This window comes from Armigeres subalbatus, unplaced genomic scaffold (assembly GCF_024139115.2).
Source record: "Armigeres subalbatus isolate Guangzhou_Male unplaced genomic scaffold, GZ_Asu_2 Contig1540, whole genome shotgun sequence".
Taxonomy (NCBI): domain Eukaryota; kingdom Metazoa; phylum Arthropoda; class Insecta; order Diptera; family Culicidae; genus Armigeres; species Armigeres subalbatus.
The window spans coordinates 1-24,950 of NW_026942330.1; the positions used below are offsets into that span (position 1 = coordinate 1).

The 24,950-nt window shown below is 40.0% G+C and overlaps 1 long non-coding RNA gene and 1 pseudogene across 1 annotated transcript; one reads left to right on the forward strand and one right to left on the reverse strand.

Moving 5' to 3' along the window:
- The first annotated feature begins 2,413 nt into the window (after positions 1-2,413).
- Positions 2,414-3,904, forward strand: LOC134202944 (uncharacterized). The gene is made up of 4 exons (XR_009977385.1): positions 2,414-2,995; positions 3,064-3,213; positions 3,325-3,622; positions 3,709-3,904. It is a non-coding gene; the product is annotated as an uncharacterized LOC134202944 (long non-coding RNA).
- Positions 3,905-9,903: 5,999 nt separating this feature from the next.
- Positions 9,904-17,513, reverse strand: LOC134202942 (RNA-binding protein spenito-like; annotated as a pseudogene).
- Between the last annotated feature and the right edge of the window lie 7,437 nt (positions 17,514-24,950).

A 24,950-nucleotide genomic window follows, 5' to 3' on the forward strand; every position in this document is an offset into this window, starting at 1 on the left:
GGAAGAACTTTCAGATAAATTTCTGAAAGAACTTCCGGATAAAATGCTAATGGATCTTCCGTATAAATTACAGGAGAAATTCCGGAGGGCTTTTCTGTAAGAATTACTGAAGGATTTTTCTGAAGAATTCCTGAAGGATTTTCCTGAGGACTTCCTGAAGGATTTTCCTGAGGACTTCCTGAAGGATTTTCCTGAGGACTTCCTGAAGGATTTTCCTGAGGACTTCCTGAAGGATTTACCTGAGCAATTACTGAAAGGTTTTCTGAATAAATGTCTAAAGAAACTTCCAGAGGAACTTCTGGATAACTTTTTGGAGGAACTTTCTGAGGTATTGCTCAGGAATATTGGACAGGAATTTCCGAAAGAATTACTGAAGGAAATAACAGAGAAATTCCAGAGTATAGTTCACGAGGTATTATTGGAGAATCTTTCGGCAACATTCTCGGAGCATCTTCAAGAGGGATTGCTGGAGAAACTTCCGAAAGGATTCTTAGAGGAATTTCCGAACAAATGCTTGCAGGAGCATCGAGAGCAATTCCTGGAAGATCTGCTGGAGGAAGTCGTGAAAGAAACAAACTAAGGAATTTCTGAAGGAGCAACTGGAGGAATTTTCGAATTCTTGGAGGATCTAACGGAGAAATTTCTGGACGAACTTATGGAGTGGCTGCTAGAGGTACTTCTTAAGGAAACTCCGGAGAAATTTTCTGAAAATTTTTTGAAGGAATGCTGAACGAATTTCTGGAGGAATTTCATGGGAAATTTCAGAAAGAATTCCAGAGATGTTTACTGGAGAAATTCTTAGAGGATTCCCAGTTAAAATACTGGAAGAGTGCCGAAAATATTTCTTGAAAAAATGTCAAAAAGGAATTCAAGGAAGAATTCAACAAGGAACTGTAGCGAGTTTACCCTGAACTTTCTAAATACTGAGTCTTTAATAAAAACTCTGGCGGATTTTTTTAGGAAATTCCTGTAATTTTTTTCAGAATATTCTCCTGAACAAATTAAAAATAATTTACCGTGACCATTCTGAGAAATATCCATTTAACTCCAACAATTTCAATTTCTTGTCGACATTCGTAAGAATTTTCTATGGAAACTAAAGAAAATTTTCTGAGAAAATGAAAAATAATTTCCCGTGAAAATTTTCGTAAAAATGTGGTACATGGAAAATCCGAAAAGACATCCCTTAACTTTCAAATACAAATCCGGAGTACATCCCACGAAAATTTAGACAAATTTCTTGTGGAAATAAACATGAATTCTTTGCAGGAGTTCAGATGATTTTTCCTGCAAGGACTTAGATATAATTTTGTGGAAATTAAAAAGAATTGGGTCCTAAAATGAAGAATCGATATTCGATTTTCTTTAAGGGAACGATGAAAGTAATCATTCTAAAACGTGTCAGTTTTGTTTAGACTCAAAATCGAAAAGAACATTGTTTAATTTGAAATTGAAAAATAGATGAAAAATGCTTCCTCGACATTTTCGGTCTTGTTTGACGTACGGATTCAAACGCGTTAAGCAAAACACCACAGGGCACTTGACTCAACGCTTTGACAGATTAATATATGGGGCTGACGTTTTTGGGCTGATGGTTCATTCGTTCTGAAATGTTGCACAGCCCAAAATTAGCCTTATAAATGTCTTGAACACAAAAATATTATTTTTACTGATTTAGAATTTTACCAGAATTTTTATAACAACGGTACAAGTATCAATCAATTTTGCTTCTCTTTACCTTCTACCGTAGTCTGTGTTATCTCTTACTTCTACGTAGTTAGCGAATCGCTTTAGTGTTGACCATCACACTGACCACAGTTGAACCGATGCACTATCGTTTGCAACCATAAACGAGGTAAGGCTTTAGGACCCAATTTCCCGTTTAAACTTTGGGGGAATTCCGTTACTGCCCATACTGGAATTATTATAATTTTCCAAGATAATTTGAAAAGAATTTCCAATTTCATTTCTTTTGAATTTTTATGAGAAATTCCTCGGACTATTAATGGAAAATTCTCTTCATTTTACACGAGTTTTTCACTGGCGTAATTTGAAAAAGTGACGTATACGTCATTTTTCAAAAATGGTGTTAACGAGTAGTACTCATCGAGCTCTTTAACAGAAAAATGGAAATCATGTAGGTTGTAATTTGGCGCCTACGTTACTTTGTCAGATTACGGCGATTCAGTCTCAAAATGAAGAATCGATATTCAATTTCTTTCAGAGAACGATGAAGTCAATCATCCTGAACGCGTCAGTTTTCCATTTGACTCAAAAATCGAAAGGAACAGTGTTTAATTTGAAATTTAAAAATTGATGAAAAATGCTTCCTCGATATTTTCGGTCTTGTTTGACGTACGGAATAATATAATTCAAACGCACTATAAAAACACCGTAGGGCCATTGACGAATACATAGACGGAGTGGTGGCCATTTTTTCGGGCACCACTATATACCCCTGGGGAGTGACGGATTACAATTATTACAATCACTCGACCATTGAGAAGCCCCTCAATTCAAATCACGTCAGTTTGACAACAGTTGTCATTTCCATTTTTGTTTACCTCCTGTTTCTGATTCAATGAATCGAGACGAGTATCATCATATGTATCTGAATCCATCGTATGTAGCAGAAGGAAATGGAACTAAACCGCCGATAATAATCCACATCGATGATATCATCAGAAAGAACGATATCCCTTGGACAGACTTGGATCTTTTCCTTGCAAGGAAAGCCATCAACGTCCTCCTTGATATAGTGGTCGCTGACTCAGGAATTCGGAACACAATTATCCAGACTGACAATGCCTAAGCAAGTTTTTATATCTGTGGAGATATCAGAGGAAATGGAGGAAATCGTTGTTCCTAGTGGGCTCACTTGTCACTTCCACTCCGAATGCCGTTGCGTTTGTAAAAGTTTCATCTGTTGTATGTCCCGATAGCGCCTGCACTCGATAATCCTGTGAGTGCGTGAAGAAAAGGAAGACGCTAAGAGGTGAGATTCTTACGAATGTTTAATGTATATGTACTTATAACAAGCTACAACTTTCTCTTTCCTTCTAGAAAAGATATCAATCAGCTGAAGAAATCGCTGCTCACCATGCCGTTCGAAACTGCAGAAAAGCTAAAGCTAATCGTCGTCGAACATTGCGCATATTAGGAAATATCAACAGCAACTCGGTCGTTAACATAATTGAACGGGAAATCAATTAGGTAAGCACTGAGTGATGTATTGATGATATATGATGTACATGATACACATAATACTGCATCAATAACTGTATTATTGAAACGTACTAAAAAAATGTTTCTTTTCTATTTCAGTCAAATTACATATATACTACATGGGGATTCTAAACTGAGAACTTTTCTGGAAGATGGAATATTCAGCTGCTAAAATTCTTGACAGCTTGTGAAGGACGGCCTGTGGTGCAAATGTATTGTTCTGTGAGCCATAATCGGGTAACTAGCGTCTCGACAAATATTTATGACGGCAGCTCATCGATGGCAACTGTCTGTTCCAAAAGAAGATTATTGTGAAGCGGATGTCGTTTTGTATGCCCCATCAACGATCGTAAAAGTTAGGAATGACAGTAACCAGTAACCGTGAGGACGTTGCTAGGTAACATACTTTCACTCGGAAGACTTTCTAAATGCCAAACGTCTTCTAAATGACATGATTAACACACGATGTCTTTGCTCTTTCAGATGCTACAGTATTTCTTCTTTTGAGCTTGAATTTCGACATTACTCCTTGGGAGTATAGCTTGCGATAACTTGCGGTAACTCGACACGGACGACAAACTCGGATTTAGTGAATAAGTTCTTCAGAACTGCGGCTATGAGATGAGATCTGCTGAGCCAATATTTATCGCAGATATTAGGTTGTGACTACAGAGGCAGCTTATACGATCGTAGCTTGGCAGCAAGCCATTGCACATGACTCAACTCAGCTGATAGAGATATAGTTTCATCCAGGTGTAGTAGTGTACTGCCGCTAACCGAAAATCAGGCTAACCTGGATACGGTATCCATATACAGATAAGTCTGACTTGCGGTTAGAGGCAGTGTAGGTTTAAAGACAACACTCACAAGACTCAGTTATCAGCAAGTGATTCTTCTTCGTGCTATAAATTGTTCAAATAAAGATATTATTATTGAAAACAAACTATATCATTCTTTCGTTTTTGAATTTAATTGTTAAATAACAAATTTCTAAAATATTTTCATACTTATTAAATAAGTATTTCATAAATCAGACTTTTTGAATTTCATAAGGTTGATCAATGAAAATTCAAGAGCAACCTTAAGAAAAACATATGCTTCATTATGCGCATAATTCATTCAGTTCCATAAGCAACCTTATGGTTTTCAATCAATTTTATTGTGGCCAAATTTCATAAGGTAAGTTAATGAACTTCGAAAGGTTTTTTTCGGCGTATATTCGGTAACATTCCTATTCCAAAAAATGGGATTTGGTTCGTTATTTAGAGGGCAGGCCCCAGTAATTTATGTATTCAATATGAATGTAATGTTTTTAAACATATATGAACATAAATAAATTGCAAGTTAAAGTAATTTTTTACTTGACTTTAATATTATCCCAAATGAATTAAAATAACAAGAACCTCATTTTTATGAAAAATATATTTAGCTCTTTTAGTGGAATGTATTCAACCGTCTAAGACGAATTAAGTACTCTCCATTCAATTCCACCAATTAATTTTCGATATCTTTGCAGATACGTATTTCGACCACAACTGTGTGGTCGTCTTCAGTGTCTCGTACTTGACTCGACCACATGTTTACAAAAAGAAGCGACGAAATTGGTGACGTATTTATTTGTTCCGCGATGAGATGAATATGTTCAGTGAGACGGAGATCGGTACATTAAATAATATTGTCGCGTAAAATACACGATGACATTCATTCAATATGAATCATTGATTATATTTACGGAGATACATTTGCATAATTTGGTGACTCGCATTGCTGCCCACACTACCGTAATGTGTAATAAATTACCGTAATGATTACGAATACATACCTATTTTAAGATCACTTCAAAACGAACTTTTGTTGAGAGGCCCGAAGATCCATATTGTTACATCAAACGACTAAGTGGCTAAGTTGCTTGATTGGTTGATTGCTTGTTTGATTGATTGATCGGTATGGTAGCTTGTTTGAATGGTTGAATGGTTGGTTGCTTGAGTGGTTGAGTGGTTGGTTTACTGGTTGATTGATTGGTTGTGGTTATTTAGTTGATTGGTTGATTAGTTGGTCGGCTGGTTAGTTGATAAGTTGTTTTGTTGATTGCTTGGTTAATTAGTTGGTTGGTTGCTTGATTGGTAGCTTGATTGCTTGGTAGATTGGTAGCTTGTTTGACTGGTTGGTTACTTAATTGGTTGGTTGATTATTTGGTTGGCTGCTACTTGATTTGTTAGTTGGTAGTATGGTATGATTGATTGGTTGGTTGCTTGACAGGTTGATTGATTGGTTAGTCGGCTGGTTAGTTGATTATTTGTTTTGTTGGTTGCTTTGTTGATTAGTTAATAGTTGATTGGTAGCTTGCTTGAATGGTTGGTTGCTTGATTCGTTGGTTATTTGGTTGGTTGGTTGCAGCTTGATTTGTTAGTTGGAAGAATGGTTGATTGGTTGGTTGCTTGATTGTTGGTTGGTTGCCAATCCAACCAACCAATCAGGTTATATGATTGATTGGTTGCTTGACTGGTTGATTGATTGGTTGGTCGGCTGGTTAGTTGATACTGTTTTGTTCAACCGTCTAAGACGAGATTAGGACTCTCCATTTAATTCCACCAATTATTTTGATATCTTTGCAGATACGTATTTCGACCACAGCTGTGTGGTCGTATTCAGTGTCTCGTACTCGACTGTTTGTTGCTTGCTTGATTAGTTCGTTGGTTGAATAATTGATTGGTTGTTTGGTTGGTTGATTGATTGGTTGGTTATTTGGTTGATCGGCTGATTGGTTGCTGCTTGATTTGTTAGGTGGTAGAATAGTTGTTTGGTTATTTGGTTGCTTGATTGTTGATTGGTTCTCAATCTTACCAACTAATAAGGTTATTTGGTTCATTGGTTGCTTGACTGGTTGATCGATTAGTTGCTTGATTGGTTGGTCGGCTGGTTAGTTCATATGTTGTTTTGTTGGTTGCTTGGTTGATTATTAGTTGGTTGGTTGCTTGATTGTTTGGTTGATTGGTAGCTTGCCTGAATGGCTGATTGCTGGATTAGTTGATTGTTTGCTCTACTGGTTGATTGAATGGTTGGTCGGCTGGCTAGTTGGTTAGTTGTTTTGTTGGTTGCTTGAATGGTTGATTGGTTGGTTGCTTATTTGGTTGATTAGCTTGTTGGTTGCTTGATTTGTTAGTTGATTGATTGGTTGCTTGCTTAATTGGTTGACCGGTTGGTTGGGTTGGTTGGTTGCTTGATTTGATAGTTGGTTGAATTGTTATTTGCTTAATTGGCTAATTAGTTGCCTAATTGATTGATTGGTTGGTCAGCTGGTTAGTTGATTAGTTGTTTTGTTGGATGCTTGAATCGTTGATTGGTTGGTTGCTTGTTTGGTTGATTAGCTTGTTGGTTGATTAGTTAGTTGTTTGATTGGTAGCTTGCTTGATTGGTTGGTTGCTGGATTGGTTGGTTGCTGCATTAGTTAATTGATTGATGGTTGGTTACTTATTTGGTTGATTGGTTCCTTTACTTGATTGATTGGTTATGGTTATTTAGTTGATTGGTTGCTTGATTGGTTGGTCGTCTCGTTAATTGATAAGTTGTTTAGTTGATTGGTTAATTAGTTGGTTGGTTGCTTGATTAGTTGGATTGTTGCTTGATTGCTTAGTTGATTATTTGGTTGATTGCTGCTTGATTTGTTAGTTGGTAGTATGGTTGATTGGTTGGTTGCTTGACAGGTTGCTTGATTGGTTAGTAGGCTGGTTAGTTGATTAGTTGTTTTGTTGGCTGCTTGGTTGATTGGTTAATAAGTTGATTGCTGGATTGGTTGGTTGTTTGATTAGTTATTGATTGGTTGCTTGATTGGTTGATTAGCTGGTTGGTTGTTTGATTGCTTGGTTGATTGGTAGCTTGCTTAAATTGTTGGTTGGTTGCTTGGTTGATTGGTTAATAAGTTGATTGGTAGCTTGCTTGAATGGTTGGTTGTTTGATTAGTTAGTTAGATTGATTCGTTGGTAATTTGATTAGCTGGTTGCTGCTTGATTTGTTAGTTGGAAGAATGATTGATTGGTTGGTTGCTTCATTGTTGGTTGATTGATTGATTGATTGGTTGGTAATTTGGTTGATTGGTTGCTTTACTGGTTGATTGGCTGGTCGGCTCGTTAGTTGATATGTTGTTCTGTTGGTTGCTTCAATGGTTGCTTGGCTGGTTGATTAGTTGATTCGTTGCTTGATTGATTGGTAGCTTGCCTGAATGGCTGTTTGATTGAATGGTTGGTCGGCTGATTGGTTGATTAGTTGTTTTTTTTGGTTTCTTGATTGGTTGATTAGTTGATTGATTGATTGATTGGTTGGTTGTTGCTTGATTTGTTAGTTGGTAGAACTGTTGATTAGTTGGTTCCTTGATAGTTGGCTGGTTGCTTAATTGGTTGGTTGGTTGCTTCATTGTTTGTTGGTTGCTTGGTTGGTTATTTAGTTGATTGGTTGCTTGATTGGCTACTCCAGCAATCAGCCATACAAGCAAGCTACCAATCAATCAAGCAACGACTCAACTAATCAACCAACCAAGCAACCCACAAAACGACATATCAACTAACCAGCCGACCAACCAATCAATCAACCAGGCAAGCAATCAATCAATCAAATAACCTGATTGGTTGGTTGGATTGGCAACCAACCAACAATCAATTGGTTGATTAGTTGTTTTTTTTTGGTTTCTTGATTGGTTGATTAGTTGATTGATTGATTGATTGGTTGGTTATGCTTGATTAGTTAGTTGGTAGAACTGTTGATTAGTTGGTTCCTTGATAGTTGGCTGGTTGCTTAATTGGTTGGTTGGTTGCTTCATTGTTTTGTTGGTTTGGCTTGGTTGGTTATTTGGTTGATTGGTTTGCTTGATTGGCTAATCCAGCAATCAGCCATTCAAGCAAGCTACCAATCAATCAAGCAACGAATCAACTAATCAACCAACCAAGCAACGAACAAAACAACATATCAACTAACCAGCCGACCAGCCAATCAAGCAACCAAACAATCAACCAATCAACCAAATTACCAACCAATCAATCAATCAACCAACAATGAAGCAACCATCCAATCAACCATTCTACCAACTAACAAATCAAGCAGCAACCAACCAACCCATCAACCAATTAACTAACCAATCAAGCAACCTAGCAATCAACTTATTAACCAATCAACTAAGAAACCAACAAAACAACTAAGAAACCAACAAAACAACTAATCAACTAACCAGCCGACCAACAATCAATCAACCAGTCAAGCAACCAACCAACAATGAAGCAACCAATTAAGCAACCAACCAACTATAAACCATTCAATAGTTCTACCAACTAACAAATCAAGCAGCAACCAAACAATCAATCAATCATTCTACCAACTAACAAATCAAGCAACCAACCCATAATCAGGCAACCAACCAACTAATCTATCAATCAAGCAATCAACAAAACAACTAATCAACTCATCAAGCAACCGACCAACAATCAACCAACCAACAAATCAACCAATCAATTAATCAATCAACCAACCAAGCAACCAATCAACTGAATAATTAACTAGTCAACGATTCCAGCAACCAACCAATCAAGCACGCCACCAATCAACCAATCAAGCAACCAACTAATTAGCCATTTAAGCAACCAGCAAAACAACTAATCAACTAACCAGCCGACCAACCAATCAATCAACCAGTCAAACAACCAATCAATCAAATTACCAACCAATCAAGCAACCAACCAACTATGAAGCAACCAACCATTCAACAGTTCTACCAACTAACAAATCAAGCAGCAACCAACCAATTAATCATTCTACCAACCAACAATCAACCAACCAATCAATCAAGCAACCAATCAACTAAATAACCAATCAATCAACCAACAAACAATGAAGCAACCAAACAAGCAACTATCAAGGAACTAACTAATCAACAATTCTACCTACTAACAAATCAAGCAACAACCAACCAATCAACTAATCAATCAATCAATCGACTAATCAACCAATCAAGAAACCAACAAAACAACTAATCAACCAACCAGCCGACCAACCATTCAATCAAACGGTAAAGCAACCCATCAACCAAATAACCAACCAACTAATCCAGCAATCAGCAATTCAAATAAGCTACCAATCAATCAAGCAACGAATCAACTAATCAACCAACCAAGCAACCAACAAAACAACATGTCAACTAACCAGCCGACCAACCAATCAAGCAAGCAATCAACCAACCAATCAATTATTCTACCATCTAACAAATCAAGCAGCAATCAATCAAATAACCAACCATTCAAGCAAACTACCAATCAACCAAGCAACCCACCATTCAAGCAAGCTACCAATCAACCAACCAACTAATCAACCATTCAAGCAACCAACAAATCAACATATAAACTAACGAGCCGACCAACCAATCAATCAATCAGTCAAGCAACCAATCAACCAAATTACCAACCAATCAAGTAATCAATAAACAAAAAAAGAAACCAACCAATCAACCATTCTTCCTACTAACAAATCAAGCAGCAACCAACTAACCAAATAACCAACGAATCAATCAACTAACTAATCAAACAACCAACCATTCAAGCAAGCTACCAATCAACTTATTAACCAATCAACCAAGCAACCAACAAAACAATTAATCAACTAACCAGCCGACTTTTTTACTTTTTTTATTGTACTTATTTTTTACTTATTTACATTTATTTACTTATTATTTTACTTATTTACAAACAAATTTTTAGACCAGCCATGTTGTATGCTGTGCCAATATGGACTAGTTGCTGCAATTCCAGAAAGAAGGCACTTCAGAGGATTGTTCCTCCTCGGACCACACGATTACCAGATGGTCTTCCTTCAGTCCCTCCTCGGTGAGGTTGTGACATGTTCGTTTCAACAATTCTGTCGAAAAATCGCATGGCGGGAATGAGTAGAGCTCATCAGTTACTTCCGTTTCCATATTGAGTAAGGATATAACGCCGGCCGCTTCTTTCTGCTTCAGGTAGGACACGAGATTACGCAGTGGACGCTGCTGAACGCTGGCATCATCCGACGATGCTACCGATGACGTCGATCCCGGAAGGCCGAGGAAGATTGCGTGCGACGATGACGTCGATATGCGCTACTGCACATCTTCCAACTTGGGTTGATCGAGGCCTAGTCGCTGAGTAACACGAAGGTGGTGTTTACCTTCCTCGTCCTTCATCAGGCTGTCCACTATTTCGTTGTTTCCGTCCGTTAGGTGCAACTTGGCGGGAATAGTGAACTCTTCAAAATCAGCGCCCCTTGCCAGAATGTGGTAGATTTCCGTGCCACTTCTGGTAACGTTCTTGCATTCGATAACATGCCATTCCTATGAGAAGACGAATCAGCCGGACTGCGTCGCCTCGGTGAACGAGAGCGAGCTCTATCGATTCCTGGTTCACGTGATCCAGAACGACGGCGTGAATCATATTCGCCATCGGCTCCTGATCGACGCCATTCATCATTGTCCCCGTGGTGCGGTGGGCCATCCTATGAAAACTGCCACGGAAACCACCACGCCCGCGGAATCCTCCTCTGCCGCGGAACGGTCTTCCACCATAGCCGTACAATGAATTTTCCTTGTATGATGCACCACCTTCCGGATATTCGTAGTCGGGGCCGCGACGATACTCACCGCCTTCCTCAAAACCTCCACTGCGCTTTGACAACGATGGTGTTGTTCCGTTATCAGCAAAATCGATACGAATACGACGATCCGTTGCCCCTAACGGGAATCCACGCATTTCCTTCACAGCAGCCGTAGCAGCATCAATAGAATCGTACACAATGTAGGCCTGGGTGTCCCCTTTGTAATATTCAATCTTTTTGATGGCACCAAAACGGTCGAACTCACGCTCCAACTGAGTAACGAAACGAACAAACAACAAACGAACCGAAACGACGTCACAAGTGAGGGAGAAAAACAAACAAACTGTCAAAACGTCAAGAGGGGTAAGTCAGCGCTCGTAAAATATTTATGTAATTCGTCACCCACAAGGGGTATTTTCTTCAAAATGAAGAAGAAGACATGGTGCCCGATTTTCTGATGGCTTTGTACCGGACATTTCGGTCTATGTATTCGTCAATGGTAGGGCACTTGATTCAACCTTTGACAGTTTAAATATGGGCCTGAAATGTTGCACAGTCCAAAATTTGCCTTAATATGCCAAATAAAAATTATTATTTCTACTGATTTAGACTTTTACCAGAATTTTTATAACTTCGGTTCAAGTATTTCTGATCGATGCTCTATCGTTTGCAAACGTAAACGAAGTAGGGCTTTGGGACCCAATTCTCCTTATTTACACGAATTAATTTTTTTAATCGAATTTTCATTGAATTTTTTTTTCTAAAATCCACGGAAAATTCATCGAGTTCTTCAAAATTTATTCTCTTTCGCGACGGGTATTGTGGGAATACATACCGAAAAGATCAGATGAAATATAAACAAATTTAAAAAAAAAATGGTTCTAGCCCAACAACTTATAGTAAAATTCTGTCTTTTTTGCCGTTTGAAATAAATTAGATCGGTCATTGCGTTCTGATACAATGATCGAAATATCTTTTTATCAGACACGTCGAAAACGCCACCGCTACCAAGGAAAATTTAAACGAATGCTGTATCGGGAATTTTTTAACCAGCATATAACTAAAATGTGTTGCAGTTGTCAACCTTATCAACCAGCTGTGTTTTTACGTTTGACATTTTAAGCCCGAGACATTAGTCTATTATGTATAACTTTTGAAATATTTATATGATCTGCATATAGAAGTCGCAAAATTTATAAGTTAGTCATCAAATTATATTTTCTATTCGCTGGCTTATTGCTCTGCAAGTATCTTTACATAAAAAGGTAAGTCTTCAAATTTTTTAAAAGTCTTCAAAATGTCTTCATGAAATAAATGTCTTCACAGAGATTCAAATGTCTTAAAATCTGGCATCCCTGCCAGCGAGTGTATGTAATTAAGAGTTGCGACATGTGCCGCATTTGACAGGTCTCCTGCTCGTTTGGAATACGATTTTGTATGGGAATGACAGATGAATTTTGATCCAATTCTGACAGTGTCGCCATTCTTAATTACATACACTCTGCACCCTATAATTGTTAGTAAACGGAAATAATGGAGAGCCTATAAATGAGTTAAAATTGATTCAGCAGCTTGTATTTTGAAATTACCAGTAGATAGTACATAGTATAAGTATTATAAAAAACATTGTAATTAATTTGTAATCTTATTATCGCTAGTCAAGTTGAAAACTGAAATGGGGGACTATCAAAGTTGGATTTTTTTCGCAATCCATACGATAAATCTAACTTCGCTAGTAGTGCGCTAGTCTAATTAGGCCCTAATTAGACTAGCGCGCCACTAGCGAAGTTAGGTTTAACGTACGGATTGCGAGAAAAATCCAACTTCGCTAGTCCCGTATTCCGGTTTTCAACTTAATCGAGTATAATACTCCTCCGACCGAGATAGGTTCTACTTTCACGAACGACCAATATTCGAAGTATATATCAGCCGTTAGTGATCCGATTTGAACAATTTTGGGACTCACAAAACTTCCCGTCCATCAAGATTTGTTTGAGATGTCGAGACCTCCGATCGGACCAAAAATGACCTTTGATGTTCATGATAGTATTAGTAAGATATTTCTGAATCCATAGATTTAGAAAGGTGTCGTCTTCTACAAACTTGTTCAGGAGGTCAATACCATACTGTTGCAGATCATATTATTTCGGAACTCGTCCATTTGGCGGCGCTAGTGTATATAACAAACTCGTTGAGTTAAATATTTCGGAATCCGTAATATTCAGAAAGTTGCCGTCTTTAACAATTTTTATAGCAGCTCAAAACCATTTTATTAACCATAATATTATTTTGAAACCCATCCGCTTGGTGGTGTTAGTATATATGGTAATACTCGTTTGGTTCGAATCCGTAATATTTAGAAAGTTGTCGTCGTCATCAAATTTGTTGATGAAGAACATATTATTCGAGACGAGCCAGCCTCGGGATGAAAGTCTCGGTAATAAAGAATAAAAAAACATGGTATTTTTCGAGGTATTTTTTAGTTCATTCGCTTGGTGGCACAAGCTCCTCTGGAAGACCTTCCGAGAATTCCTACGGAAGTTGCGCTAGCAATTTCTCCGGAAGTTCCTCTTGGAATTCTTCCGGACATTCCTCTGGGAATTTCTCCGCAAATTCTTCTACTAGTTCCTCTAGAAATTCCTCCAGAAACTCTTTCAAAAGTTCATTCGGGAATGTCTATGGAAGTTACTCCGGTAATTCCACCGGAAGTTTATTTGGAATTTTCTCAAGAATACCTCCGAGAATTCCTCTGGAAGTTTAAAAAAAAATCCTCCAAAAATTCCTCAAGAAATTCCTTCGGTAGATCCTTAGGAAGTTTTTCCAGAAAATCTTCTGGAAGTTGCTCCTGAGATTCCTCCGAAAATTTCTTGAAGTTCTTCAGGGAATTCATATAATAATTCATTTGGAAGCTTCCGGAATTTACAAGAATTCCTCGGGAAGTTCCTTTAGACAATCCTCCGGAAGTTTTCTTCTGGAAGTTCGTCTAAGAACTTCTTGGAAGTTATTCCGGCAATTCTTCTGGAAGTTATTCTGGAAATTTCTCAGGTAGCTCCTCCGGGACTTCCTTCGGAAGTTCCTCCAAGAATTCCTTCGGGAATTCATCCAGAAATTTCAGCAGCATTCCTCCGTAAAATGCTCCTCTGGGAATTTCTTCGAAAGTTCCTCAACAAATGACTCCAGGAGTTCTTCAGCAAATTCGAAACTTCTTTTATCGGGTGCTCTTCAGGAAATTCCTCCAGAAATTCATCCGGAAGTTGCTCCGGTAATTATTCCGGACATACTTTAGGAAATTTATCCAAAAATTCCTCTGGAAGATCTTAAGCAAATGCCTACAGAAGATTATCCAGAAGTTCCTCTGTGAACCTCTACGAAAATTCAATTAGGAATTCCTCCAAAAGGTTCTTATGTGAATTCATCCGTAAAATTCCCCTATAATTTCTCTAGAAGCTCTTCAGGAAATTCCCATGGAAGTTGTTCCGGACTCCTCTTGGAATTCTTTTGGAAGTTCTTCTTGGAATTCCTTTGAAAGTTCCTCTGGAATTCATCCGGAAGTTCCTTTGGGAATTCCTTCAGAAATTCCTCCCTGAAAATTCGTACAAAACTTTCGTACGAAATTACAACGAAAATCCCTCCTAAAGATCCTTCGATATATTCTATTAAAGTTCTTCAGGAAATTCTTACGGAAGTTTATCCGGGAATTCCTACGGAAGTTCGTCATAGAATGTCACGGAAGTTCTTCCGGAAATTTCTCCGGAAATTCTTTTGAGAATTTCTTCGGAAGCTCCTCCGGGAATTCTTCTAGAAGTTTCAACAGATTTCCTCTGGAAGATGCTCCTCTGGAAATTCCTCCGGAAGTTTCTCAGCAGATGCCTCCAGAAGTTCTTCAGCAAATTTAATCGGGAACGCTTCCGGAAATTTGTCCAGAAATTCATCCGGAAGTTCTTAAGTTCTGCGGAAGTTCCCCCGGGAATCTCTACGAAAGTTCCCCTCGAAATTCCTCCGGAAGTTCTTCTGGGAATCCCTCCGGATTTTCTCTTGGAATTCTTTCAAAGGTTCATCTAGGAATTCCCCCAGAAGTTCATCTGAGAATCCCCATGGAAATTCCTCTAAAATTTCCTTCGGCAGTTCTTCGAGAAATTCATCCGTAGTTCCTCGGAAAATTCCTGCGGATATTGCTCCGAAATTCTCTCCGGAAATATTTCTTTTGAAGTTCTTCTTACCAATTTAAACCCATGATTTAAGGATGTCACTGAGTATTTTGAGGCGAAGCAATTTTAAAAATAAATATTGCACCAGTTTGTGAATATTTGTACGTTTAACTGTAGTACATGTTACAGTTAACTCGATAATTATAGATAAATCAACGAATACTCGATAACGATAACGATGAATCAACGCTCACTTTATCGCCAGCGAAGCATCTTCGTACAACCGTTATCGTCGTCGTAGTGGCCGTTAAAATAACGATGATAATTTATTTATTAACAACCCTGCATGAGCACCTCACCAGGAAAAGAACATCTAAGGTCCACCGTCTGACCGAGATTAAAACATTGCAAGATCGCTTTGGTGAGCACAAAGAAAAGTTTAGGGTCTGTTGCTTTTCCTCTGACCAAGATGCAATTAGGGCGCTCGTAAATAAGGTTAAACAAATCCTTGCTCAGGCTACTATGTAGGATTAACTTCCCCGGTGCGAAAACTTTAATTATATAAAGAAATTAATAATTCTTAAGATCAAGGGCCCTGTGGTCAACAACTTATAATGTAAAATTATTGTTAAAAGCAAAAACTAGAAAATAAATACAAATTAATCGTTAAAAATTCGAAGTTTCGTGTGAACAATCGAAAAAAATGCTCATGAAAATATCTGAAAAAATGCCTGGAGAACATCCGAAGAAGTTCAGAACAAGTTTCTTACGAATTTGATTAGAATTTCCTATGGAAATAAAAAAAAATTCTGAATATCTACAAATGGGGTATTTGGCGAATTAGTAGAATATTTCGTCGATATTTATAAGAATTTCTCATGGTAATTAAGAATATTTTCCCGTGGTAGTTAAGATTAATTTCCTGTAGGAATGCTGAAGAATTTTGTGTAATTTAAATGCACTTCATGTTAAAGTTAATTAAAATTTAGAACTTTCTGTGAAAATGGTAATAATTTACCTTGACAACTTGAGAAAAATCCCGTGGAGTTCTAGTAGAATCTCTTCTTCAGTCTCATTTTCAGTGAAAATTCAAGTGATAAAGTGCTGCGTGCAGAGAATCAGAAGTATTTTCGTGGAAATTCAGAAAAAAATCACGTTAAAATCAAAAATAATTTTCCTTTGAAAGTCAAAGAAGTACTATTGTGGATTTGCTTGTGTGAATATAAAAAAATCCCAATAAAGCATTTCCTGATTAAAATAAAAAGATTACCCGTGAAAATTATAAACCATACCCCGAGAAAATTTGTGTAGCATGCTCTACTCTGATTATAAAGCTGTAGAAAAAGAAATAGGCATCATCCACAAAGTACGTCACGCTTCTAAGGGGGAGGGAAGGGGGTTAGTGTTCCGAGCAGCGGGACGATCTATATAAAATTTTAAAGGTTTAATACAAAAAGTGTAACGGAGGGGGTAGAGGGCCAATTTTTGCGTCACGTACCTTGTGGATCTTTCCATAGTATATTTACTTATAATATATTCAGTAGTTCCATAATATAACAATGAACACATTTCATGTTCAATTCAAGAAATAAAACATATTATTGAGTAAGAAAAATTGGCCCTTCACCAATAACCATAACACAACCACAATTTTCGACAAGTGGTTGTGTCATATTTCGGTGTCATACCCAAGTAACATTTTGAGTTTTATAACAGTGCTGAATACTTTTCAAGACTGCTTTGAAACCTGCGTAAAGCTGAAATGATACTGGGGATACTTCTTCTTCTTCTTATTGGCATTACATCCCCACACTGGGACAGAGCCGCCTCGCAGCTTAGTGTTCGTTAAGCACTTCCACAGTTATTAACTGCGAGGTTTCTAAGCCAGGTTACCATTTTTGCATTCGTATATCATGGGGCTAGCACAATGATACTTCTATGCCCAGGGAAGTCGAGACAATTTCCAATCCGAAAATTGCCTAGACCGGCACCGGGAATCGAACCCAGCCACCCTCAGCATGGTCTTGCTTTGTAGCCGCGCGTCTTACCGCACGGCTAAGGAGGGCCAACTGGGGATACTACTATACCCAAAACCAATTATAAAAAAACCTTAGCATGTACAAAAGACTGCAAGAAAAAGTGTCTAAGACAAAAAAAATGTAAGTTTCTCCAGAGACTAGCCCACAGGCAAGCTTGCGGCCATTACCGCTCGCGGAGAATTGGATACACGGTTCGAGGCCACGGTTGCGCCCCACGCTTGGCAAGCCGTTCTGCACCTAGTCAGCCCACCTCCCTCGCTGCGCTCCACGCCTTCTAGTACCTGCCGGGTTGGTCGAAAACACCACCTTTGCAGGGTTGCCGTCTGGCATTCTTGCAACATGTCCTGTCCATCGTACCTGCCCTGGGTTTGCCGTAGAGTTGAGCATGCTCGTGGTTCATACTTTCCCGCCGCACACCGTCCTGCACACTGCCAAAGATGTTCCTAAGCACCCTTTTCTCAAATCCTGCGAGTTCTTGCAAGTGCTCCTCGAGCATGGACCAAGTCTTATGTCAATAGAGGACCACCGGTCTTATGAGCGTTCTATACATGATACATTTGCGATAGAATGGGCGTGAATATTTTTTGACCGTCGTTTCTTCTGAAGCCCATAGTAGGCCCGACTTTCACAGATAATGCGTATTTCACGAATGACATTATTATCAGCCGTTCATAACCCAGCAAACACAAGATCGTATATCATGGAGAATAAGTTATAAAGTGGAGGCCATATAAGCACTTTGCATGCAGTCAAATGGAGGAATGCGCCTATATCGCTCCAAGATTCAAGACTAATTCATCGACCACCTCGAAAATATCCCCGTCTATCGTAATACTGTTTCTCAGACGAGCCCTGTCGCACTCGGTTCCGCTCACTAGCATATACTTAGTTTTCGATGCATTCACCATCGGTCCAACTTTTGCTGCTTCACGTTTCAGGCGGTATTTTGCAAGGTGTTTTTGTACATATTTAGCAAGGTTGATTGAGTTTACCACCTTAATATTATTGTGAAACTAAACAGAACACTCTGCCAGTGGGGTGATTTGTTCGAAAAGCTCTTTCTTTCATCAATATCTCCTTGCACCTTTTTATGTTAGATCATTTTTACACCATCTGATAAGCTATGATACCTTTTATTGCATTATGCACCTTTCGCACCTCGCACCACGCCACCACTTTGAACTATTCTGCACCTTTGTCATTCCGTGCCCCCCCTTCACATGATCGCTGTGCACGCTAGTGTCTGTGGAATTTTATTTCAACTGTTCGTCCAAACGGCATTCGGCTAAATTGCCTTATCAAGTAATCAATACACCCAACACAATTTTGTGTGACATTCTTTGCATTAAGCGTTTGGTATCAAATCTCGCATGCAAACCGATCAGAGAATGTCATACTTATCATGTCAGCTCATTGCTTTAGGTCTATTTATTTGGTTTCGACCAATTCATCTAAGCGAACCTCGTTAGCTTCTCGTAGAACAAGTGTATGAACTGTGTATAGCAATATAACTTTGGCCACCACAATCTCTGGTTCCAACCCAAAAATTTCCTAGCCGAAAATTTTCAAGACCGGACCAGGAATCGAACACGGCTATCTTCAATATGGTCTTGCTTTGTAACAGTGCATCTTAACGCACGACTAAGGAAGGCCCCACTAGCATGTACTTTGACGCATTCATCATTAGTCTAACTTTTGTTGTTTCACGTTACAGGCAGATGTACTGATCGATCGTACCCACTTGGGAATAAAGTTGTGTTGGCATAATGGTCGTTTAGTCGAAATTAAATAAAATATACAGTATTCTCTAATAAAGTATTATGTTTTCTGTCTGAAGTTATTGACCCATGTAGGTATCTATTCATACTCAATTAGTAGATTAGTGCAGCACGATTAGTCGAATGTTATGCTCTGTTATGTCTGTTTGTCTGCAATACATTGACGTTCTCATGGACGTTTTATCGTGCGACTTTTCGAAAACAAACAAATGCAATCAAAATAGCATTATAACTGCATCAATTGAAAAGATTTCGACGACTTCTTTCTGGGACATTTATTATCTTCTTATCATTGATGCCACGCGACAGTTGATACCATTGAAATACCGAAGAAAATGGCACATGTCCATAATTCGGTTCTCCTATCGGCAATTGTTTTATTTCCAACCTAAAGTTGCGCCAGTGTCAATTAAAAATATGATCCCCAATGAAGAGAGACATAAATGAGCATCTTAATCGCTGATAGAACTGTGGTATTGTAGCGGCGAAAAAGGTGTTTTTTGGCATTCCGTCAGCATTTTATGACAGAGATTTGTGACATAAATGTATACGTATTTAAATGATTGCTTTGGGACGACAACAGACGATAATAGGTTAGCACGTACTTAGGAAGGAAAAAAGTACGGCGTTCTGATATGCAGAGTAAGCTGAACGAACAGGCTGAACTCTCCTCTACGGAGGGTCTCATAATGAACGTCAACAAGACAAAATCGTTGTATCAACACGAACAACCCCTCCCACTTTACGGAAGTCGGGCAAGCAGTGGAGAAGAACGAAAACATTCAATATCTTGGCAGCCACCAAGCTTCGGACATAGATCGACATAGAAGCACGAATCAAGAAGGCTAGGGCTGCTGTCTCGTGTTTGCGAAATACTAGCAGCCGCCCAGGACGAAGTAGAGTAAATTAAATAACGCCTGCTATGTGAAGTAAATGCAGGTTCAGTCATTGAAGCACATTTATATTGAGAACAGCATACTAGGCTTAAGGGAATGTCCATACTTAACACTTAGAGAAGGAGGGGGGGTGTAAATACACTCAACATTTTCAGGGGCGGGAGAGGCAGTTTTGAAAACGGCCAATTTTTGCGTTACGCAATTAAATGATCTTCCCAACTGGATGATATGGACTTCTGAGGTGCTATGCAAATAAATAGATAGTGATCAATAGGAATGATTCCGCTTATGTTCCTGGAGAAGTTGAGGAGCAAATTTTGTAACGCTAATAACGTGTATACTAAAAGGAGCTTCCACTTTTCCTAGCGAATAAATATTCCTTTCCATTATTTCGCTAGGATAATTTTTACTTCGCACATACTAGAGCAGCTGCCAATTTTGTATGGCCATTAAAGCAATCTAATAATCACCACCTCATCGGTGAAATACGCCTGCGCATTGCGCGGATTCGTCGGCAGGAAGAGAGAGTAGTTGGACGGCGGTTTAACACACGCCGACTGGAAAATGCCACGGTGAAACGGTGCTTCAGAAGATGGCAGCGTGGAAGACCAATAATGAATCGCCTTCAAGAATGCCTACATCGCCACTAGCGAGAATAGTCTGGGCGAACTGCGCACCCATAGAAAACAAGGGTCCCCGTTGAGACCTGGAGGAAAATAGAGGAGCGAAGAAAAGCTAAAGCCGTGATAGAGCGATCAGAAACCAGAGGAGCCAAAGTCTTAGCTCGTCAGCGATACTCGGCTCTGGGGAAGAAAGTGAAACGCTCATGTCGAAGGAACAAGCGAACGTGGACGGACTCTCTTGCCGACGAAGGAGAGAGAGCCGCAGCAACGTGGGACATTCACATCCTCTACGATATCTCACGACGCTTAAGCGGGACAAAGATGATTGCAACGATGCCTGTTAAAGACGCGAATGGTTGGTTATTAATCGACCCAACTGACCAGCTGAAGCGTTGGAACCCGTTTGAGCACTTTGAACCACGTTTTCAAGTGTCAGCCAGGCCAGACGCTAAGAAAATCATCGGCCTCATCGTGTATAGAGTGCTACACAATGGTGTCTTGTCCGACCCTATCCGGGTCGTAGCTGGTGTGGATGAATTCTATCACCGTTACTGTTCCTCATCGTAATCGACGAGATTCTGGTAGGTGCGATTGACCGTGAACCAAACGGGCAGTTATGGCAGCCTATAACCACGGAGCACCTAAACAACTTCGAATTGGCTGATGACGTTGCACTCCTCGCTCAACGGCGCTCTGGTATGCAGAGTAAGCTCAACGAACTTGCCGAGTGCTCCTTTTCTGCAGGTTTACTCATCAACGTCAACAAAACCAAATCGATGAATGTAAGCACAGAGACCCCTTCCAGTTTCACAGTAGCCGGACAACCAGTGGAGAATGTTGAAAGCTTCCAATATCTTGGTAGCCAAATGGCGTGAGTCGTTGTCACCAAAGGCCGATAGCAACAGAAATTCGGGATAGGAAGTGGGGCTAGGTCGGCCACACTTTACGTAGGGGCGGAAACGAAGTTTGTAAACAAGCATTAGACTGGAACCCAGCGGGACATCGCAGCAGAGGCAGACTCAGCGGCTCATGGCGGCGAAGCCTCAATAAAGAAATATATGAAGTTGACCGAAATCCAACCTGGCAACAACTTAAAGCGATAGCTGGACATCGCTCAGGATGGAGATCTTTCAAGTTGGTCGTTTGCACCACCGGAGGGGTACAAAACCCATAACTAACTAACAAAATGATAGCAAAACAAATAGCATATAACATCGCCCTCAGGAGCCCTCCTTACACGTGCGGTAAGACGCGCGGCTACAAAGCAAGACCATGCTGAGGGTGACTGGATTCGACTCGGATTGCAAATTGTGTCGACTTTCCTGGGCATAAAAGTATCATCGTGTTAGCCTCATGATATACGAATGCAAAAATGGTAACCTGGCTTAGAATACTCGCAGCTAAAAACAGTAGAAGTACCTAATGAACACTAAGCTGCGAGGCGGCTCTGTCCCAGTGTGGGGATGTAATACCAATTAGAAGAAGATGACAACGTCGCTCTCAGTTTTTATGGGCTTCGAAGGTATGTTCACGCAGGGGGAATACTTAATGGATGCTGAGTTATGTGGCAGTAACGTAACGCGGTGCGTAAGTCAGTGGAAAAAAAGCAACAAACTGCGTACTTCAACCTTTACCTTAAAGAAAAATCTAATGAACGTAATATTGATGAAGAATTAGAAAATCACTATCACTACAAGGTGGATCAATTGGTTATTATATACGAAAATTAGTAAGTCCGTGCCATTTTACTGTTTAGGTTCCGCATTATGCATCACATGAGATTTACGTCTTCAGTGTGGCCATTTGATGCGCAGTGCGGGGGCAGGTTGATAAAAAGTTCAGATTGTATATTGAAACATGTGTTACAGAAATGGTGTTATTGTCTTTCGTGCAAGACTGATGATTCACATTACAGATTCCACAAAGCTTAATCAACTAGTGATAGATTTTCTGCTGAAAAAAATCAGCGAATCCATGTGAAAAAGCTGGATCAGTTTAATGAATGACAAAGTACCCATGATCAGCTTTGCGCAGCGAACCAAATTCTTTAAATTTCTTAAGCTTCATTAGTGGCTCCACGCAAATTCCATTTGAACGAGCTAATTTGCATTGCAGACATCACGAGCACAGCTTTCGTTATTTTTCAGCTCACCCATAGTTTTATATGATCCAGTAATCGTGCATGATTTTATGAATATTGCTCACGATAATGTTAGTTGAACTCAAGCTATTTTTTAAATTATTTTGTGCAACACACGCGTTTAACTGTCTAACCATCTAAATTGGTGTAGAATGCGTCGTTTCAAGTAGTAAAGCTAGTAAATAGTAAATAGTAAAATTAGTTCAATCAAAGTTAATTTCCTAATTCCGGGGATTAAACCACCCGACTTGGGCATTAATTTACAATGTTGTGAAAACTCATATGTGAATATGTACGTTATGTGGAAGATATTGACACAGATAAACAGACGTAACACTGAGGAAATTTCCATCGACCATGAGCTCAACAGTCGTTTTAAATTCAACTGCTTGAGTTTCACATCCAGGGGCGCGCGCATCGTAAACCCTTGTATTTGACATCTTACATTAGCGCCTTCTGTTGACATTGTCGTGCTAAACTTTATTTCGTACAACAAGCACGTTAGGTGGTGGTAAAATAGCTGGGCGATGGTTTTTAAAACTAATTGCTCGGAAATATAGACTTTCAGCCAAGTTCTTATGACGATTATCAGTCACAATTATGCAACATTTATTCTATCCTTCATCAGTAATAATCTCACATTACTAGTGGAACTTATTCTGCTTTTCAATTTCTCCTATGCCCGTTGATTGCATGAATAAGTACCTTGTAAGGCAAGGCACAGCAAATGCTGGGCAAATCGTACCATTGGTACTTCGCGTACCTGAAGGAATAAAATAGACCCCTTCTCGCGGTCCTTAGCATCTTACCCAGCAACTCCTATCCCTATCTCCTCGTGGCGCTGGCAGGGATACGAGCAACCTTAGGGAAGATCGGGTAACCAACCTCGTTGGGAACTATGGTCGTAGGTGCAAATTTTAATGAGCGTCTGTTCTCCATGTTAGGAGCGGCTCACAACAGCGTCTATCAGGGGCGGCTGATCATCGTCCGAGTGCCAGCGAGGTACTCCAAGTGAAACTGTGCACCCTGGTCCACCGGAAGTAAGAAGGAATGGTCCTCCGAAAATTTTGGGGGTTTGGTGTCAGGTCCTGCAAGCCAGCAATAAAAAAAATTTACACAACGAATAACTAACAAGAGAGTACGGACCGGAACAATCGGCGAAAACCACTGTGACGAAAAGGGACTAATGGTTGGAAACTCGGTAAGTGGAATTGAAAATCTCTCAACTTCATCATCAACACACGCATTCTCGCCGATGTGCTGAAGGATCGTTGATTCGGCATCGTAGCGCTGCAGGAGGTTTGTTGGAAGGGATCAATGGTGCGAACGTTTAGAGGTAATCATACCATCTACCACAGCTGCGGCAACACACATGAGCTGAGAACAGCTTTCATAGTAATGGGCGATATGCAAAGGCATGTGATCGGGTGGTAAACGATCAATGAGAGAATGTGCAGGTTGAGGATCAAAGGCCGGTTCTTCAACTTCAGCATAATCAACGTCCAAAGCCCACACTCCAGAAGCACTAATGATGATAAGGACGCATTCCACGTGCAGCTGGAAAGTGAGTACGACATCTGCCCAAGCCACGACGTCAAAATCATCATAGGATATTTTAACGCTCAGGTTGGCCAAGAGGAGCAGTTAAGACCAACTATTGGAATGTTCAGCGCTCACTGGCTGACTAACGAAAACGGCCTACGACTAATTGATTTCGAATATGGCCATTCGCGGCACCTACTTCCAACACAGCCCTCCGTATCGGTACACCTGGAGATCACCACTGCAGAAAGAATCACAAATAGACCACGTTCTGACTGATGGACGGCACTTCTCCGACATTATCTACGCCAGCACATATTGTGGCGTTAACATCGACTCTGACCACTATCTGGTGATGGTTAAACTGCGCCCAAAACTATCCGTCATCAACAATGTTCGGTACCGACGACCGCCGCGGTACGACCTAAAGCGACTGAAGCAACCTGATGTCGCCACTGCATACGCGCTGCATCTCGAGGCAGCATTTCCGGAAAAGGATGAATCCGATGGGGCCCCTCGGGGCAGCCATTAACGACGCAGCGGATAACAACGTCGGGTATGTGTGACAAAGTCGACGGAACGATTGGTTCGACGAAGACTGCAGACAGATTCTGGAGGAGAAAGACGCAGCGCGAGCGGTCACGCTGTAGCAAGGTACCCGGCAAAACGTGGAACGTTGTAGACGTCAGGATAAGAAACGCCGCCTGGAAGAAGCGGAGTGCGAGAAGATGGAACACCTGTGCCGTTCTCAAGAAACACGCAAGTTCTATCAGAAGCTCAACGCATCCAACGCAAAGGATTCGTGCTGCGAGCCGAAATGTGCAGGGATATGGGTGGGAGCATCTTGACGGATGAACGTGTGGTGATCGGAAGGTGGAAGCAGCACTTCGAGAAACATCTAAATGGCGCTGAGAGTACAGGCAGTGAATGTCAAGGCAGCGGAGGAAATAACTA